The sequence below is a fragment of the Balaenoptera borealis genome (genome assembly GCF_965194805.1).
Source record: "Balaenoptera borealis genome assembly, chromosome: 20".
NCBI classification, from domain to species: Eukaryota; Metazoa; Chordata; class Mammalia; order Artiodactyla; family Balaenopteridae; genus Balaenoptera; species Balaenoptera borealis.
Window position 1 is genome coordinate 4,179,804 of NC_138879.1, and position 21,727 is coordinate 4,201,530.

The following is a 21,727-nucleotide window of genomic DNA, read 5'->3' on the forward strand; positions in this document are numbered from 1 at the left end:
TCATTAGAAGAGGGACTTTCAGGGACCCTTGTTACTGACTGTGGTCTAGGAGGGGCAGGGTGTAGGCTCTGGGTGAACTTGTTTGCTTTGCCTTGGAAGTTCTTGCCTCATGGAGAGTGCTGTGGCCAGAAAAAGGCCAGAGGAGAACCTCTAAAATGTGTGGTACTGGGAAGGATCCTCTCTTTCTAGTTCTAGGCACAGAACTGATTACAAGCTGTTGTGCATAAACTATGAATACACAGAAACTATGAGGTGGAGAAAAGATGTATGCACCAAAAGGAAGAATAAGTTGACTGAGTGTGAAGAGAGAATGTGAGAGTGAAAATACACACAGAGCAGCAGAATCACAGTAATGGTAGAAATCAATCATGAAGCTCACAAACTCCAGTTGCTAAACTCTCTAGGGCTGCCTAGGATCCCATATGGGCCTCCCATTCCATGTCTTCTGGGGGCCATTCATAGACCATTTGCTTTTTGTGTTTTCCTGTGTCCTCATACCTATGTACATTTCTAGTAAATCTCCATTACTGGAGATTAATTGAACCAGTCTGTTGTTACAAATAAAATAGCCTAATTCAATCAGGAACACTTAGAAGACTGATTACTCTGGGAGGAAATACCATTTGAGATGGGTCTGTCTGAGGTAGGCGGTCCTGCCTGGGGAACTTTAGGAGCAAAAAGAGGACCTTCTTGAGTTCCCCAGGGGGACTGGAATGACTCCTGTATGATGGATGTGCTGGAGGTAGGACGATGATGATGATGATGGTGATGACGGCGATTTAGGATGTTTTCATTGCAAACGACATTTGTTTACACAAAATAGAACTGCATCAATGTTATGGCTCTCTCTCACAGCTATATGATTATTAGGAGCCGGGGCCCTTGCGGTTTCACCTCCAGCTCCAGCCCCCTTACGTGCACTCTGGCCTGAAGAGAAGAGAAAAGGGAAGGAGAGGGGCATGTGTTCTTTCCTTCAATAATCCTTAGGCTGGAACTTGGTTCTATGGCCACTGTTAATATAAGGGAGGCTGGGAACGTAGTCTTTATTTTTTTATGGCCATGTGTGCCCACCTAAAACCAAGGGCTTTATTGCTATAGAAACGAATGAGAACACATCTGAGGAATGTTCCAGCAGCCTCTGTCACAGTAAGGTAGGTTGGGATCTTATTGTGGAGACATTCCATTCCATACTAAGGATTTCACATTTGGGGTGAGACAATTCTTTGTGATCGGGACTGACCCGCGCCTTGTAAGATGTTTATCAGCCTCCTCGTCCCCTCAGACGCCAAGAGCATCACACCTGTCCCCCCAGGGTCTAACACCCCAAAATGTCTCCAAGCACTACCAATATCCTCTGTGGGGCGAATATTACTGAACTAGCGAAATCATTCTAGGTGTAAATTCAAGTGAAAATCTCCGTAAGTATTTCATATGTGTAAGCTCAATTAGCTAACTCAAGTATAATGCATATTTATTATTATGATAAAGTACTGTATTTTTTTTCCCTATTTTTTTAATTGAAGTATAGTTAATTTACAATGTTGTGTTAGTTTCAGATGCACAGCAAAGTGTTTCAGTTGTGTGTTTGTATATATATATATATATATATATATATATATATATATATATATATTCTTTTTCACATTCTTTTCCATTACAGCTTATTACAAAATATTGAATATAGTTCCCTGTGCTATATAGTAGGTCCTTGTTGTGATAAAGTGGTGTATTGATTAATGATTGTGATAGTTATTAATATATAATGTCCAAAAGCAAGACTTCCAACTAGTTAAAAATATATACAAGTAATAAATTGTTATTTAATACAAATATTAAGAAGGAGCATTAACTAGAAAATGTTACAAAACAACATTATTTTCTTATGGTTTTCTTATGTAAAACCTGCATGAACTCGATGCCAGCCTTTGACAGAGAAATTTAGTTTTAGGTCTCTCAATTTATGCCTCTGAGGGCCACCAATTCCCCAGAAGATTAAACTTTCATTAAGTTCTTTCTTTTATTTCCTGCCTTTGCACCCATCATATCATAAGTTCCATAACTGATGTCTTACTGCGGTCATAAAATGGCTGAGCTTGAACTTTAGGGACCCGTCAAACACCTCTCGCTCTCCCCCTTCCCCCCCAATAAAAAACCTTTTAGCGAATGGTACTTAAGTTGATAGTCTCAGTGGTCACCCTCCACAGCCTATGTCAATGAGAATGTGCCTGGAAGAGATGGGGAAAGTAATGTGCACTTCAGACAATCCCATTGTGAGGCCAATATTCCACACCCCCCTGTCCCCCGACCCCCCTATTGTTATGACTAGACAAGGGATCATACTGAATAGATTAACCAGTCATCGACTTGGGACACCTACTGCTTGGAATGCCATTGCACTTAGAGTGAAAGGGGATAAAAACGTCTCCCCTCCACCCCCAATCCCCTACTCCATGGCAATATTTCTGCCACAGAAATACTTGGCTGTCAGCTCCAGCAAAGCAACCCTGGAAAGCCACAGTAGTTTGTTGTCAGAATGAAAAATGGTTCCGCGCAAAAGGTCTTGGGGCTGCGATGCTAACAGTCAAGAAGCCCTAAGTCAGGCATTTGACAGAGAACTTTAGTCTTGCTGTTAAATACCACTTAATACTGTCCTGCCTGATAATCCCTGCTGTTTAACAACTGTGCGATCCCGGCTCAGCCATGGCAGAATGCATTTTTGACAGGGGAAGAATGGCCAGATGTCATACATTTGCTTGGGAGAAAAGAAAACACATCTCTTTGCATCCAGTGAAAATAATAATGCTTACAAAAAAAAAAAAAAAAAAAAGACAACTGCAAATCTATTATAGCCTTGATTCATCATGAGAGTTCCCAGCCAAGAGAGGAATGAAATTCTATCTGAGGTTAGCTACAGGTGAAGAGCAAAGAAGCTAGATAGAGCCGTCAGAACTCCAGACGGTGCCTCTGTCACTCCAAAGGGTCGGCTGGTAGTGAAAATATTCAAACTAGTTAATTGGACCTGGGCATTAAGTATTAAACCCATTTTTTCATGCACTGTGTAGACTTGGACTTAGAATTGTGGACCAGCTCATGTATTTGTTGTTGTTGTTTTTTCTTTGTGCAAATCATCATCACTACAATAAGAAGTATAAAGGACTTACCTAATGGTGTTATTTGCCTCTTTGCTGTTTTCCAAGTAAGATTTCATTATTTTAGTGCCAATTCTCTTACCTAGAGCCACGGGCGATAGTTTTTATGACCTTTTATGAAGCTTTAGAGGCTAAATAACATTAAAATGTGCTTAACTCTAACTCAATTTCCTCACATTTTTGGTGGTTTCTTAGAGAATACGCTTAAAATATGATTATGTATATGCATAGTCTTTAATGCTTCAGAAGGAAGTATTTAAATGAACAAGCAGCATTTATTAAAAAAATAAAATAAAACTTAATTCAGTTTAAGGGGAGCAAAAGTTTATCAACATAATTGACCCAATGAGGAAGTAGACACATTCTTAAATGGAAACTTCTGCGTCACTGAGGATGCTCAGATGGCCGAGTGGCCTTTCCAAAGCTACAGAGGACAAGATTCTTTCTCTGAGGTGCAGGCTGTAAACAATTACTTTCCTCAGGATGCTAAAATACTAAATAGAGGGAATTCCCTGACGTGCCAGCGATTAAGACTCTGCGCTTCCGTTGCAGGGGACGTGGGTTTAGTCACTGGCTGGGGAACTAAGATCCCACATGCTGTGCAACATGGCCAAAAAAAACCTAAATAGATGTATGGAGATGACATGAATAAGTTTTTGAACACACAAAGATATAGAATGATTTTCTTTAAAATCACCTTTATTCCTTTGCTTGAAGATTGACACCCATGTTTCTTTTATAGGTTATCTATTTTTTACATTATTCAAAAATAATTAAGGCAGATCAGGAGAATTTGACACCTTTGGAATGATATAAAACTGGCCATCATAACTTGATTTTGAGGATCTGGGATGGATATAGTTATGCTTTTAAACTTGAATCTAGTTCAACAGACATCTCTGACAGAGTCAGGATGACATGGATAGGTTTTAAGTCACTCCTATTTATTCTCTTCACTAAACCTCAAACCTCAAACAACCAGAGAAACAGACAAAAGCAAAACAAAAAATAAAACACACAGAAAGAAACCTATTAGACCTCATACTTGTGGTTTATTTTGAAATCTTAGTGAATTCCTAAAATAGTTTCCTTATAACTTCTCTTATGGCTTTGTCACTTCCTATCATATACAAGAGCTATTTTAAAAGTATGCCTTATCTTCCCTATTCTTCTGTAAGTGCCTTGAAGTTAGCACGGGTAGCTGATTAGTGTTTGTATCCCTAAGTACAACCAGTACAGTAGCTTGCTTTCAGCAATATTCAATATTGTGCATCTGTCTCCTAAAATATGTTAGTAAATGTTCTTCAAAAGAGGTGTTTTTTTTTTGTCTATATGAAAAAATAAATTTTAAGGAGATAGATAACTTCTTAAAGTGTTAATTTAGTAACGTATTTATAACCCCATATTATATTAAATGAGATTAACTTACAAATAATTCATTTTCCACTCATATTATATAAAGCATTTCCTTTCAAACCCTTTGACAACAGGATTTTTTTAAGAAAAAAATACTTTTTGAGCCAAATATTACATTTTTTTCAAAGCATGTGATTTTTATCTCTTTTTAAGTATTTGTAACTCTGTCCTTTATGCATTCATGAATAATGTTTTCACTGGAAGTTATAGAAAAAGCCATAAGTCCCCTTTTGTATTATATAAAGATAATTGCTTTGGTTTAGTTTGAACCGTAGGAATATGTCTGTGATCACCATACCAAACTTATCTCTTTTAGGTTCTATTTTTTAAATTTATTTTTTTTTATTGAAGTATAGTTGATTTACAATGTTTCAGTTGTATAACAAAGTGATTCAGTTTTACATCTGAATCAATATCTTGTAATAAACTATAATGGAAAAGAATCTTTAGATCTTTAGATTCTTTTCCATTATAGTTTATTATAAGATACTGAATACAGTTCCCTGTGCTATACAGTAGGTCCTTGTAGTTTATCTATTTTAAATATAGTAGCATGTATCTGTTAGTCCGAAACTCCTAATTTATCCCTCCCCTCCTCCCCTTTGGTAACTATAAATTTGGTTTCAATGTTTGTGACTCTATTTCTGTTTTGTAAATAAGTTCATTTGTATCATTTTTTAGATTCCACATATAAGTGATATCATATATTTACCTTTCTCTTACTTCACTTAGTATGATAATCTCTCTGTTTTTTTAAAGTGGTCTATAAAGTCCTAATTTACGAAAACAAGGACATCATTTTTACTGTCTCAAGTAATCCTTGTGCATCTAAAACTAATATTGATTGATTTACTTACAAATTAATATGCCTTTCCAAACTACTAACTGCATTTCAAAATAAATAACTAATAGAGTATTTTACTTTACTATCTTACTAATAGAGAGGCTTTGTAAAGATTGAAATTTAAGGTGTTTTTGTTCATTTGTTTGTTTGTTTGACTAATGGTTTTGTCAATAAAACAATACTACATTCAGGCATATTTATGTGATTCCCTCTTAGAGTCTAGATTCCCCCTAGAACATTAGAATTATATATACATATATATAAACGGACTCAAATTTGACCATTTCTTCAACCATACCTCCGTATCTTACAGGACTTCTGTGAAGAATAAAAATAATGTGTAAAAAGTGTCTGATATGGAATAGACATGGAATAAACAACAGGTGCCCATTCTATACCTAGCAGTTGCTCAGTGCCCATTTAATGAACGATACTAACAGCAGTCAGCGGATATGTACTATGTGCTGAATGCTTGCTTCCAGAGAGTCACTGAACAGTTAGAATCCTTCAGTGAGGAAGATACTTTTCAATCCCACAGTTTCAGGTGAGGAAACTGAGATTCATGGATGTTAAGTCATTTATGTATCTCGAATACATAAGTGCAGCGAAGTTTCATTCCTAGGTTTAGCTGGCTCAAAGCCTGCTGTATTGTTCTAAACTGATGCATTTTAAAAGTATTTTATATTGATGCCATATTGGGAAGAGTCATGGGATAACTGCTGAGTATGAAAAATTTGAATCAATAGTCCTTACGGAAGAGAAATTCCCTATTTCTATCTCAGCCCCTCAAGATCTTTAGTAAAAATGACAATAGGGCTCATTTATACCAATTATATTCAAAGGTCACTTGTTTTCTTTCCTGGATGGGTCCCCTTGCACCTTGGGTCTCCAGACTGTGAGCAGAAGAAAGCTCAGGCCTGGGAGTCCTCTCCCTGCACACCTGACTCATCGGGATCGAGTCAGTGCTCTTGCCCCAGGACCTGCCTGCACCCTCCCTGGGCTCCTGCACACCTGACTCATGGGGATCGAGTCAGTGCTCTTGCCCCAGGACCTGCCTGCACCCTCCCTGGGCTCCTGCACACCTGACTCATCTGGATCGAGTCAGTGCTCTTGCCCCAGGACCTGCCTGTACCCTCCCTGGGCTCCTCCGTCTCTGTCTTCTTGCTTGTGTTTACCGTATATGCAACTGCTATCTGGGAGGATCAGCGGACGGAAACCCTGTGACTTGCTAATTAGATTTCCCGAAGATAGTGTCAAATTAAAACCTTGCCCTCTAAGTTCACAGAAACATCAAGGGATGCAACAGCCAAAGCCTGAGCTCTCCTTGAGAACTGGCAGCTCTTTTTTCCTCTAAGCATTCTCTTATCTGAGCTGAAGAGACCTGCCCCCAGCAAGCCACTGCCCTGAGCACTTATATACTTGAGTAAACAACAGTGGTGCTGAGCTCAGGGTGTCTAAGAAGACACCCTGAGCTAAGCTGGGTGCTTCATCTTTCTGCAAATTACGTCCAGTGTTGAGCAGATGGAAGGAAATAATACACGTGCAGCCCAATCCAGTCAGCATCTCTGGGTGCTTACGAGCTGTCGGGGATCAGCTTGGTTTTGACTCCCAGCTCTGCTCTGTGACCTTGGGCAAATTACTAAAATCTTCCAGTCTCCTGTCTAGTCCTCAGCTTCCTCATTTAAATAATGAGGATACCTGATCTCATAGGGTTCCTGTGAATTTGGAAAATGCAAGCAAAGCACTCAACACGGGCCTGCTCTTCAGAAAGCCCTGAACAACTTAAACTCTCATTTGCTGCTGCTTCTGGTATAGATGTTGCCCAGCTTGCTGGAGGAATAAAGGAAAATGTTGTCAAAGCATTCCCAAGTCCTGCCTATATCAAGAATAAGACTTGAAGTGAGCATGGAAATCAGCCCTGATTCTGAATGCCTTGTCTCAGAAATCTGAGAGGGTTCACTGAGCCCAGGAGGTGAGCTGGGAATCTCACATGGGTCCCTCAATCTCTAGTTTCATGGGGAGACGGGACAGGACGTGTTGAAGACACAGCTAGTGCCTAATGTGGTAGAATACAAAGTGTGTGGGTTTTATCATCTAACTTTGAATGGTTCTACCATTTGACACCTCTGTTTCTTTTGATGAGTTACTTGATTTTTTCAGACCTCAGTTTCCTCTTTAAAAAAATATATGGATAATAATATTTCCCTTGCCAGGGAAATTTTATTATTGAAATTAAATGAGATAATGTCTCTAAACATTTAAATCCTTCTTCCCAGGACCCGGGGAGCAATACTCTTAATTTTTTTACTCTTACACTTCCCCCTTACTATACTCTTGCCTTCATTTCAGGAAGAAAGGGTAAAAGTTGTGAACAGAACCAATGGAAAAAATGTAGGAGAAATAAAGAGCACGAAGTCAAACGATTTCTAATCCAAAAAATAGTACAACACAAAATGTTAATAACTATGTTCAGAGGGCAGCTATTAAATTTTGAGCTTTTTATCGTAGGGCGCAAATACCATATTTTCCAACAAAGCGTTCATTGTCGCTACTGTCAGGGGCAGAATGCTGCTATAAGAGCAGATGACAGTTCTCTTGTTCTTCAGTAAGCATCTTTTCAGGCTGTGAGTTCCAACTTTTCAGTCATTTGCTCAGATAATTTTGCACTTCCACAAAAATCCTCTGTGACTTCAAAGAGACTACATTTCAGAGGCACATTGAGGACCCCTCTGGTTGATAACCTCTCAACTCTGATTTGAGGCATGTTCGATTTCTTAAAAGGAAGAAAAGTGTTACACAGGGAAAGAGTTTGAGGCTGAATTTATTTTCCAAAATAGTAAAAGCACCAAATACTCAGACCCTGAGTCCCAACAGGGCTCCATTCTAGTTAAACGAGACAGGCGGGAGACCTGAACCCACAGACCAGAGGCTGAACTGCTCCCTGACGCCGAGGCTCCTCCAGGCAACTGCTCACCTGGGAAATGCTGCCCCAAGAGCTCTGATTCACTGCTCCTGATCATCAAGATACCATCGCTCACCTTTGCCAGACAGAACCTGCGACTCCAGAGAAAACCTACACGAGGAAGTGCATCCCACATTTTACAAATGGTAAAAAGGCGTAAGAAAATGAAAAAACATCCACGTAACTTTCCAAAGCCACAATTCGGGGCCTTAGTATGTCTCATGGAAATTGATATGAAGGGGTCAGAGCTTTAGTTGAGTGTTCCTTTTCCGGCACATCACTGTACCATATAATCGTCGTAACGGTCCTGCATTGCAGGCAATACTATAGTCATCTTGTACAACAGGAAACAAACTTAGAGAGCTTACCTAACCTACCACTAGCTAAGTGGACAGGTTACAATTTAAGCTTAAGTCTCAGCAGTCTTTCTACTCTCCCCTCCTGCCTTTAAACTCTCACTTCTTTCATCTTCCTTCTTCAACTTGTCTTCTTGGCATGTGAGAATTAAGATTTCCTAAATCTGTAGCTGGTGGTGTTGCCTATGGGATTGAAATGTGCCTCGGCCACCGTAAGGAGCAGTGGCTCATCTCAGGAAAAGACTAATCATACCTGAAATGAGAGGAGCACAGGCTAGAGGACAGAGGCAGGGTTTTGTGTTCAGAGAAGAGGGGAGAAGGAAGACAGATGTGAACCTTCAGGATCTGCAAAGAGGAACCGAGGCCCGTAAGTCCAGCAGTGCTCACCCAGGGCCGATTCTGCCCCCTCAAGGGACATTTGACTTCCAGAGACATATTTTCAGATGTCACAGTGGAGGGGGATGTGCTGCTGACAGCTAGTGGGTAGTAGCCAGGGACGCTGCTACACATTCTGCAATGCACATGACAGCACCCTAGTCACCCCCCCAAAAAAGAATGGGTCCAGCTTAAAATGTCAATAGTGTGGAGAAACCTGGCCTGAAGTTGTAACGCTTTGAGGAGAAGGACTAGGGGCAAATGAAAGGAACTTGAATATCTGTGAGTTAATGAATGAAACAGTGAGACACGAACTAATGATCAGGTTATGAAACAACTAACTACATCTGGAAGCACCAATGAGACGTAGAAAGTGGTTTTAAGTTGAATTTTGATTGATAATTGCATACCTCTTAATTGACATGCACAATTATACGCATGTAATAACGTTATCAGTTAACCCAATGTTGAAGAGAAATATGCACCCACCTTCCACTCTCTGACCCCATCATGGTAGCCTGTGCAGACAGCACATTTTTAAGTTAAAAAACATATAATCATGCACATCATTTAAAATTTCCAATACTTATTTCCTCCTCCTCCTCTTTTTCTTCTTCTTTTAAAAATTCCTTGAAACCTGTGCCTTTTAGTGTGCACTTTGGCTGCAGCTTTGATTCCAAGGGGAAAACAGCTATAACACAGGGTCTGCTGTAATTAATACAGCTTTTGCTACTGCACTCTCTCTTTCCCTCTCTTTTAATTAAGTTTAGGCCACATCCTCAGCAGACGTTAGTCAGCCAAAAAACGCAAAGAGGGAGGGGAAAAACAGAGTAGTTAAACCTATCACTGCACTCTTCATATGTAAAAAGACCGACCACTAACCTCACTTCCTGGTATGATCAGTATTATTATAGTGGAGCTCTTGATGGTGGGTTTCACTACAGTAAACCCATGGTTTCACTAAGGTATTTTCCCACGAGAACATTTTAATTAATTTATTAATTGCAAATGAAACTACAGATGTTTGAGTGGGTTGGCGGTAGCGGGGTGTGCGTGTGTGCACGGGAGCGCATGCGCGTATGTCTATGCGTGTTCTCACTGCTTCTGTATCCACCTCCCTGCCTCAACCAGTCCAGGCTGGTTTGCAGCTCCAGTCACTGATTCCCACACAAGTCTGCGCAGGTGACTTGTCACGTGATGGCAGGATCCTGTCAGGCCGGCACAGCTATGCAGGAAAATAACGTTGTCATAATCAGGTGCTGGCTTCTTGGCACCCGGAACCTGGCGCTGGGGAAGAGATTGGCAGCAGTCTCCTTATAGAGACTGGGGTGTTATTTCTAACTAGGATCACATGCTTAGATATTTTTTAAAGCTTCCTCTTCATGCCAAAGAAGGCTTGGTCCCCTGTGTCAGGATTAGCACCTTGCTGATGATCTTTAGATACCGTTCCTAACCTACTGGTAGCAACTGAATGGTGGTCTTTGCTCTCTCAGCCCCAAACCCTTGCAAGTGAGTTCTGGGGTTTTAACAGAGTGTCATGACACTGGACAGGCAAAGATTTGAACATGGCCACTTCGTAGGAGGGAACTGGAAGAGTAGAAAGAGCCAAGACTTTGTGGTTAGATTGAGCTGTTCTTCGACTCAAGTTCTGTACTCAACTAGATATTGAGCAACTTACCTAAATACCATGCATTCAATAAAATAAAGAAAGAAAAAAATACCATGGAGTCTCACTTTTCCCATTGATAAAATAGCAACAAACACAGCTACCTGTCAGACCACTGTCAAGATTAACAGAAGCTGAACATGAACTGTTTGACACAGACTAGGCACACAGGAAATGTCTCTTATTTCCTTAGGTTATCACTATTATTCTTCCATCAGCCCTACAGTAACAGTTGGGCTGTTTTCACTCTCAACTCTCCGGTTTCCATTTAAAAAATGATTCAATTTTAAATTGAAATAGAAAAATAAATAATTAAAGCAAGGCAACCTATATTTCCCTTTCCCTTCCCTTGCTAACTTAGGGATATGACTTAACTGTGGTTAATTATCTGTTTGTTTGCTGTGTCTTGTTTAAATTAAAACGTAAATCCCTCTAGGGCAAGAGCTAGATATTTTCCACTTTGTGTACTTCCTCACTCCTTCACTGCATTAGGAATTACTGAAGTCTTAGTAGAGCTCTCATAAGGTTTACTGATAAATTTTGGAGTCATAATCAAAAGCTTACAGAGTGGTATCACTCAGTTTAACTAAGAATCTTTAAGTCACATTACCAATAGGGACCATAGCCCTGCAAGTGTCCTGTATTTATAGTTTAAGCTCAAATGGAAACTATTATTTCCAAAAAATAAAAATAAAAATAAATTCTAAAAATAATGAAAGTCATGGATGACAATTTTAGCATGTATTTTGTAAGAATGGAGTTCAGTATAGAACATAATATACCTTGGTGTGTTTTTCTGTTCAAAAGCTTATTGTTAATTAAAATAAACATTAGATTCTTGAGGTTTACTGAAACTTTATTGCATTTTTTTTTAAAAGGGCAAGCATGTGTGTGAGAGAGAAAACGAGCAAGAGAGAGATAAAAGTTAATTAATAGAATTTGGCCTTCCTCCAAAATATACTCTGAGTTTGAGGTATTTGAGATTGGGTAAATCAGGTTGGTGGGTATGTGCAAAACATCTGTCATGATGGTCTTGGCATAAAACATCACTCACTGAGAAGGTACAACAGCATATTCAACTGCCTCATTATGACTTTCAAAAATATGCCACTCCCTGAATGACACTATTAAGTGTCTGGGTCCTGACTGGCCAATAGTTTGTATTGATTATAATGCGTTTCACCGTCTGAGGTTGGCTTGGAAAGTTGAATGGTGAGTGAAGTCATTGGTTCCCCTGGGAGTTCATTTATATCTACAGTGGGAGCTAGTTTTTCCACTGCTTTTTCTTAAATGGAGTTGGGAAAATTTGATTGGGTTTGGAGTACCCTATCTGGTACTATTTATAATCTATTAGTCCCCATTTATTACAGGGCCTGGAACTAATTGCACATAAAAATTCCCAACTAGTTTTTGAATTAAAATAGTTATTTTTATGGCAAAAGCCAGGCTTCCCAAAGGAATACAAGTACTATGAGATGCTCCTTGGAAAGGGATCTATTGTTCAAATACATTAGAGGGGAAACAGTCCATTGATTCTCCCTCTTATTTATATATTGCCTGATTTTAGGGTCCAAAATAGCAGGATTAGTGTAGATGTTATCGTTAAAGCACATGGCATAGTGAAAAGAAAATGGGAGGCGTGAAAATATTGTTGATTAAATGAAGAAATTAATAAAGGTTTGGAAAGTCTTGTAGTGAAGAAATCCATTTAGCTTTGCTCAATTAAACATTTTTCAAATTTGTAATGATCACATAGCCATTCTCTTTGTACATAACTATTAACATACATAGAATTAATCTTCCAAAGAACACACTTCAGGAAACTCTGGTTTAGAGTATTAAACACATTCATAATTATATATGCGATAATTCATTCAACAAACATTTTAGTACCTACTATGTTCTATGTCCTGGGGATATATCAGCCAACAAAAACAGAAGCTCTTCCATTGTTGAACTAAACAACCTACTGGGGGAAATATGACTTATACATATTTTTAATAGAAGGCAGCATATGTACAAAAGTACAAATTAGGGGACCACAAAGTGAGACATGGAAAAAAAACTCCACTTGGATATTGCATGCTTGTGTGATTCCTGTATGGTTGTTGCTCACACTTAGATTTTGATCTGTAGAATTTCGGAAGAAGAAGGCCTATTACTCCTGGAGAGAGTAAAGAGGAAGAATAAGGCTGTTTTGATTTCACGAGTTTTCAGTGAGCCACCTCTAGTGGCCCCCTCAAATACTTTCCGTCCAGAAACGTAACAATTAGCTTTATTCCGAGTCATCAAGACCATGCCACACACAGTTACTACCCCTGCCATCAGGTGCTACAATGTATTTTCTTTGACTATAGGGGTTACAAACTTAAAAATTCTGCAAAGGCCAAGAAAGTACTGTATTAGGAATGAACGAAATGCTCTGGGTGTAGAATAACAGGGAGTGGTGGGGAGAGAGTTTAACTAAAAAGCACACACTCCCACCAGATACAAACAACTACTGTCATGGGCTCGGTGTCAGAAGTCTTGTGATTTGTCAAGAGAAGCCATAAATCTGGATTTTGATCTACAATTTTTATTATATCATTATTTTAAAATATTGACGACCAATTCCATTACACACAAACACCTACATATATATATAGTAGATTAAACAGACAGATTAGTTTTTCTTTCTTTCAAAAGTCCCACTAAAAATTACAATAAAGTGATTTTTTTTTTTTTTTTAAAAAAAGGATGTAAACCTCAAGGAAGTGAGAAACTGGAGAGGGACAAGAGCAACAAAATTTTGGAAGCTGGCAATGGGATGGACCAGTGGTAACTGGCTAAACTGACCCAAGAAAGCTAAATCCCAAGCCTGGAATGAGAAAAGCTACATTCTTTAAGAATTTTCAAAACCTTCAGTAATGACATGTGACTGGGACTGGGAAAGAAGGCAGGATGGCTAACATCAGAAGGTTTAAGAAGCTGACCCAAGAAGCATTTAGATCTCTAGATGCTCACGCTAACACATTCTGAGCAACTGCTCTTCCTCACACTCTCAATAATTTATAGATTTATCCTGTGGCCAGTAGGAAACAGAGGGTCTGTGGATTGGGGATGGTAAGCAAGTATGAGAACCTGGATGCCATAATGAATGAAAACATGGGAATTATGCAGCCTGCATTCTGAATCTTGAAATGAGGCACCCTTCACCCCAGGCTTCTTCCCCATTCATCTCCAAACATATTGACAGCCTGACCTTTAACCCTCAGACAGGAAATTGGGAGAATGTTCTCCTGGGGAGCTGACCAGTATTCTCTTGGGGTGAGGACATCAAGAGATCCCAAACTAATGGCTCACCTAGATCATTCTATAGTAACACTGACAGTAGTCCCATCAGCATTATTCTAATCAGTGTTTTAGTCTCCACTACTTTTCATAGAGCAGACGGCCAAGAATCAACAGATATCTGAAAAACAGCCTCTAATATAAGAGAGAGAGGGACCAAACAAACAAAGCAAGATAGAAGACAGACTACACAGGAAAAAACAAAAAAACAAGAAAACCTTCAAAGAGGAACCAAGTATTCATATTTTCAGAAACAAGATATTGCCTCTACGAAATAAAAACAATATGCAATAAAAAAAAAAACATTCAAGGAACACAAAAGAGGTTTTGTACATTAAAATCATGTTGGAAAATAAATGAAAAACTCAATAGAGAAGGTAAAAAATAAGCTGAGGGAATTCTTCAGAAGGTAGACACAATGTCAAAGTGATTAAAATTATATAGGAAATAAAAGAGTTTTAAAAATACAGGAAAACCAGTGCTGGGTTCCAAAATCTAGAAAATAAGAATTTCAGAAAGAAAACACAGGGGTAAAAAGATCAATCAAGAAAATGTCCCCAATACAAACTGCTAGATTCAATGTATCTACCTTTTAATTGTCAAGCCCAGTGGATGAAAATGGAATCATGCCAAGGACCATAATGTTGAAATTTCAGAACAAAGTTCTGGTTGGGGGTAGGGCAAGCCATGTACACTGGATCAGAAGGCAGCATTACCTTGCACTTAACACTAGACTAAAGAAGACAGCAGGGCAGTGCCTTCCACACAGAAAGTGAAAGCACAAAGAATCCTATATTCAACCAAGTTATCAATCAACCCTGAGGCAGAATAAATATGTTTTCTGACATACACAGTTTCCCAAAGTTACTTGCCATTCATCCTTTCCCAAGGAACTACAAAAGGATGCATTTCACCAAAATGAGGCCATAAACAAACAAACAAACAAACAAAAGAAACACGGGATATGGGAAATAGTGCATCTAATACCAGAGAAGAAAAATGAACCTCCAAGATGAGAGTAAAAGATGGCACACTATACATTTCAGAAGAAGCAGTCTGATCCAAGACACAAGTCCGATGTGACTGCTGCCTTTGAAACTTCTTTAAACCTGAGGACAGAATACTCAGAATACCTGGCACAGACATTGTTATTGGCTCATCTTCATCATGTGCTGATGTAATTCCCACTCTCCCCACCATACCCTGCTATCTGATTCAAATTAACCCTATATACATATTCTGCTTTGCTTAGGTTTGAGAGCTGGACCTACGCCTTTGTGAATTTAGTTTCTGGAACATATTAGCCTAGTGAACATATTTCTGCCAGATATTTAGTACCAGGCTCATACTATAGCCACACCAGGTGCACAGCTTGGTGAGTCTTGGGTTACTCAAGTCTTACTCATAAACTTGCCATTGATTTCCCCAGAAGGAGATTTTGTAAACTCTCAGGGAACTGAAACCAGAACTACCGTTCAGTTTATTTTCTCTGTGGACTTCTCGTATAACTTATAATAACATCATCCTGTCCTTACACAGCTAGGATTGTGCTTGCTACTTAGGCTTACAAACTTAACAGTATATCGTTTAAGGATAAATTCATAGGTGGTACAACTTTAAAATCAAACAAATAAGCAAGCGAGTGAGTGACTATCACAAAACTCAGGTTAGTGGTTACTTCCAGGGGAGGCGGGTGTATTAGTTTCCCACGGCTGCTATAACAAATTACCACAAACCTAATGACTTAAAACAAGACGGCTTATTCCCTTACAGTTCCAGAAGTCAGAGTCTAACATGAAGAAGGAGGCAGGGCTGTTCTGCTCCTGGGGAACTCAGGGGCAGATCCATTTCCTTTCCTCATCGAGCTTCTTGAGGCTCCCTACATGCCTTAGCTCGCGGTGCATCATTCCCAACTTTGGTTCCATCGTCACATCTTTTTCTGACTATGATTCCCAGTCTTCCTGCATCCCTCTTATAAGGATCCCTGTGATTACACTGAGCCCACCTGCACAATCCAGGATAATCTCCCCACGTCAGGATCGTTAACTTAATCACACGGGCAAAGTCCGTTTTGCCATGTGAGGCGACATATGCACAGGTTGCAGGGATTAGGGCCACAGAACGAAATGCAACCTAGAAAGGTCATATAGGGGGCCTTAGGGGGGGCTTTTGGTAATGTTCTACTTATTAAGCTGCATGATGGCTAATGGCTACTAATTTTTTAATCTTTCAACTGTACCTATGTGTTTAATATACTTTTCTTTATATGTCAATATGTCATATGTTTCTCACAAAAGTGGGTTGCATGTGTTAAGTATATGGATCAGGTTATCTCGTGGTGTCCAGTCAGCAAATTTAATCTAGAAGGATACTTACGTCACAGGTCTACAACAGTGAGGGAAGTGATGCGGAGTTTATTTGGCACTTTCGTCCTTCCAATGCCCTTTGGACTTGAGGCCGTAAGTGAGAGTACCTATCACATCAGTCTTCTGGAACTCATTTTTAGCAGCGCTAGCAGCTCTTGTGAATGGTCATTTGGGAAATGTCATCAAAATGGCAATTTGGGTTTGATTTTTTCTTTGTCTTGAAGGAGACTTTCTAGGCATTCCCTTCAAGAAACCAACATCCCAAATCAGTCTGTATTTTTCTCCCTTTTCCCATATGTTTCCAGACTCTGACAGATGTTTTTAAAAAAGAGCCAAATGTGTGGGTCTAGAAAATATTGAGTTACAGGGTATATGCCTAATTTCTCATCCTATGTGAGACAATAGCAATTTCTTGGTCACTGTCTTGAAATTTTCAGGTACCAAATATTCTTTTCCTTCATCCAAGCCAATCAGTTCTCCAGGGATGCTGGGAAACCTTCAAACTTAGAGAATTTAGAAACAGCGGACATGGGATATCACAGTAAAAGCAGGTGAAAAAATCTAACATCAGAGTCTGTTTTGAAAATGGGGGTAGGGGGTAATCTTGTCCATGAGAATATTCCAAAGTTTCTATTCAATTATAAATTGATGAGCAAGATACAAAGTACATTGCATCTGGGAGATTTCTTTAGTTTTGCATTTCCTCAAATGATTGAACCCATCACTTCTCTGGAAATTAGGTCAGAAGTTGGATGAATCCAAAGTAAAATTTTCTTGCAGTTATTTGTCTTTTTCTCCCCCCTATCTAGGTAAGTGGCATAGAATAGAGAAAATTTAGAAAGAATACAATGCTTTCAGTTCTTTCAAGAACAAGCTGGAAGATTATTGTTATTAACTATTACAAATTAGAAATGAAGAGCTGGGGAATACTGATCATCAAATTTTCAAGCTTGAAAGATTTATAAATACACCAGAAGAATATGTTTCCTAGCTAGTAGCTTAGACCGTCTAAATGTATGACTTCTTCATGTCAAGTTAAAAGCCATCGTCTTCATTTAAACTGAAAAAAGCAAAAGCTAAGAGATGACATTATACAAGCATCATAGGAACAGAATGTTTAAAACTTATAATTTTTCATCTATAGAGGTATGAACAAGAATAGGTTACAATTGAGTTGGGATTGATTCCATTTGGATGTTAGGGAGAAATGCGTGCCTCAAATGATGAGTTTGCCCTGAACCTGTACCTTAAATTCAGGCTGACTCACTCTGGTACCATTAACAGAAGTCTCTAACATACCGGCCCTACTGGAAGATCTACTCTAGTTCCCATTATCATAGCTTTTTGATACAGTTATTATGACCATTATTAATGATAAAAAACAATTTCCTTATATCCTATAAATGCTATATATATATATGTTATATCTATCAACTGATCAATCTATAGATATATATGCAGTATTATAATATATGGCATATTTTATGATATGTATAGTATATAGAGTGTATAATAGTATAACATGATAAAATGACATAGTGTATATATATGCATATACATATTTACATATATGATCAAGGCAAATAACATGTCGAATAAAATCAAAATTTGGAAGAGGAGCAGGGCTAGAAGTTACCAGATACTGTAATATGCTGATCTTTCATACCTGGAGTTTAAAAGATACAATTTAAAGTATATAACACGGGGGACTTCCCTGGTGGCACAGTGGTTAAGACACCACACTCCCAATGCAGGGGGTCCGGCTTCGACCCCTGGTCAGGGAACTAGATCCCACATGCAGGCCGTAGCTAAGAGTTCACGTGCCGCAACTTAGGAGCCCGCCTGCCACAACTAAGACCCAGTGCAACCAAAAAAATAAATAAATAAACAAATATTTTTTAAAAATTAAAAAAAAATAAAGTATATAATACAAATAATAATGCAAATTTATATTTAGACATAAATACAAGCACTAAAGAAATTATATAAATGATCAATTAAATTCTGTTAATAATGCAAAGGAAGGAAAAGTAGATAAAGTGACAAAAGAGCAAACATAATATTTTATTTGCTTAGTCAACAGACGCTCTCTGGAAGAGGGAGTTGAAAGGAATATGCAAGTTCTGATCGCAAAGAAACTACAAGAGCAAAAAATATCAAGTGAAACTTCCAAATAAGAGAAGGTGCACACACAACAAACAGTAGGAGCTTGGAAACAGCATATTATAAAAGAAGGAAAATAAAAGAAACAACGGCAATAAATAAAGTATAACATGAATTACGGCATATGCACTTAGACTTTTATCAGTAAATGTAAATTGTATAAAAATGTAAAGACCAAAAAGAAGAAAAAAAAGCACCTCCTCTCAGACCAGATTACAAGTCTATACTGTAGAGCTCTATGCAGACTGCAACTCTATAGCATGTGAAAGTGACACCAAAGCAAAGGAACTTGACAGAGGAGGAAGGTGAAGGGCAGGCAGGTGGTGGTTGAATATAAAAATGTGGACCAAGGAATAATAAGCAAATGAGTGATCAAAGGAAACAGAGATTCTAATCTTAATAAAAACAAGGTTGAATTCAGAGGAAGAGAATTACAAAAGGATACACAGGGAACATGAAAATTTGCAATCCACAATAAATATCTAATAGGAATGAATAACTATGCACCAAAAAACAGACTGACAAATTTCTTAGGGAAAAAACAATAGGAAATACAAAAAGTACACAGAATCCTAATAGTAGTAGATTTCAATGTACCTCTCCTACTTAAGACAGATACAGTGGATAAAAAATAAGTATGAAAATAAAAAACTCAAGAAAAAATGAATAAGGGAGATCTAAAAGTGGTATGTGTGTGTGTGTGTGTGTGTGTGTGTGTGTGTGTGTGTGTGTGTGTGTGTGTGTGTGTATTTAACTCCAGATTCAGGAAAAAGTAAGTCTTTACAAGCGCCCATATGACATTCACAACTGATAGTTTATAGAGCCACAATGTAACTTTAATAAGTTCCAATAAAGTAGAAATAGGACAGTAGGACAGAAAATGTTTTTTTCATGAAAATAAAAGAATATGTGATAACAAAATTAAGGGAAAAAAGTGAAGAAATTGAAAATAAACTATAAAAACTTGTTGACTAAAAGTGAAAATAAAATCCAAGATTTCAGAAAGTGTAAACAGCAATGAAATAAAACTTATATTAATAAGATGAAAACTATAGATATTAGACTTTGCAAGATTCAATTAAAGTATTTAAGAGAAAAATTCACATGCATAAATACTAAAACTGATAAAATAACGAAGACTAAAAATAACAACTCAAGAAGAAAAAGGATAACAAAAGAAATACAAATAAAATAAAAAAGGAGAAATTCCAAAAATAAAACCATGAATGAATTTAGTAATATAAAGTAGAAATGATTATAACAATAAAAATAGCTTGCATTTATTGTATACTTAATCTATGCAAGGTACTTTTTTACAGTTTGAAGCTACAGTCCTATTTAATAATAATCAAGAAATTTAAAACTATTTTTGAATAGACAAACCATTAGAAACGTTGATTAGAAAAAAATGGACAAAAAGCAAAAATACACAAGATCAGCTATAAAAAGAACAAAACTACAAATAGAGAATTAAGAAAAAAACATTAGAAAGTATATCAATAGCATTTGCTGGGAATTTTAATATCTTAGATTAAGTGGATATTTTTAAAATATATATGAATTACCAAAATTGACTCAAGAGGAAATGGAACACAAGAAAATATAAAAAAGCATTAATAAAATTGAATCTGTTATCGAAAATGCTCTCCCTTAAAATCTTAGGCATGTGATATTCAATTGTACGCTGCTTAATTGCATAGGAAGACCACTCCGTAAAATTAACAACTATAAACAAACAAAGAAGTAAATAAACAAAATCCAGAACTTGAGAAATCCCTCGTGCCCCAGGAGAAGAAAAATGCAAAATCATGCCGGGGACATTTTCACCATTAGGCATTCACAGATCCCCTAAGATAAAGCTGTAACAACCACAACAACAAGAACTGCATAATATATGAGGAGTTTGCAAGTAAAAGAATTCACATAGAAATGAACAAACCTATCGAAGGAACAGTTTTGGGAGCCCAGGATATTTTCATGTATATAATGAAGTTTATCAGCCTTACAAATTAGTGATTACAAATTAGTGAGGATGAGTCATTGAATGAAGGTTACTGGGACAATTTACATGTACATATTTTAAATATTAAGTCCAAAAACTCAATTAAAAATGGGCAAAATATTGTAACAAGTAATTCACAAAAGAGGAAATCTGAATGACCAATTAGCATATGAGAAAATGCTCACACACTCTGATAATTAGAAAAACGCAAAACATCAGGATACCGTCTCACACTTATCAGATTGGCAAAAAATAAATCAAATAAAAGATCTGAAAATACCAATTGCTGGAGGTGACGTGGAGAAATGACATCACTCACACACTCACCTCTGAAAGGGAAAATCATGCATTCACTAAAAGACTAATTTGTTTTTCTCCTACGTTGAATCCTCTGTCCCCCCAATGTCCCTTGGCTTAACACATGTCCCCAGACCTACTCAGAAATCATCTTCTAAGACCCTCTCACTTCTTCCAGATAATATTTTCATTTTAAAAAGGCTACCTGCAACTTATTTGCATTTCAAACCCCCATCTCCGGCCAGACTGAGCATCAGAAGGATTCAAAAATTATGATGGAACGACACACTTCATGAAAGGATACACATTTCCCTACACTCTTCTACTGCACGACTGGCTTGTGATTCCGTGCAGGCCTATTTCAGATGTAAGCACACATCCACAGATCAGTTACTGCATACAGACCGCCTCGGTGGCAAACTCACTCTGGCTGGTGACAAAGCGGCTGGGTGGAATGCCACCTTCTCCACAGGAAGAAGGGAATGGGCGAGAATCCCCCAAGTCCACTGTCCACAGAAGGTTCAGCTGGCATGCCTCTGAACTTCTATTCTGTAACTGACCCACGTGGAAAGGGTTTTTCCACATTGAAATCAAAATGAGTGGGATTGGTTTTGTTTTAACTAGTTTTCCTTCATATGTGAGATTTCTGGCATATAGCCTGAGAGGTCTGCTGTTATGAAATGCATTTAGTGTGAAGAGGGGAAATAGAAAATTTCGTCTTATTTTTACATTTTTTTCCATGCCTGTAAACACCCCATTTCACCTGGCAGAAAACTTTTTCGTGACCAAAGTCTCATAGGC

General features: G+C 38.0%; 1 long non-coding RNA gene across 1 annotated transcript; it reads left to right on the forward strand.

Annotated features, from left to right (window-relative positions):
• The first annotated feature begins 2,321 nt into the window (after window positions 1–2,321).
• Window positions 2,322–14,382, forward strand: LOC309618243. The gene is made up of 2 exons (XR_014238364.1): window positions 2,322–6,367; window positions 6,515–14,382. It is a non-coding gene; the product is annotated as an uncharacterized lncRNA (long non-coding RNA).
• The last annotated feature ends 7,345 nt before the right edge of the window (window positions 14,383–21,727 follow it).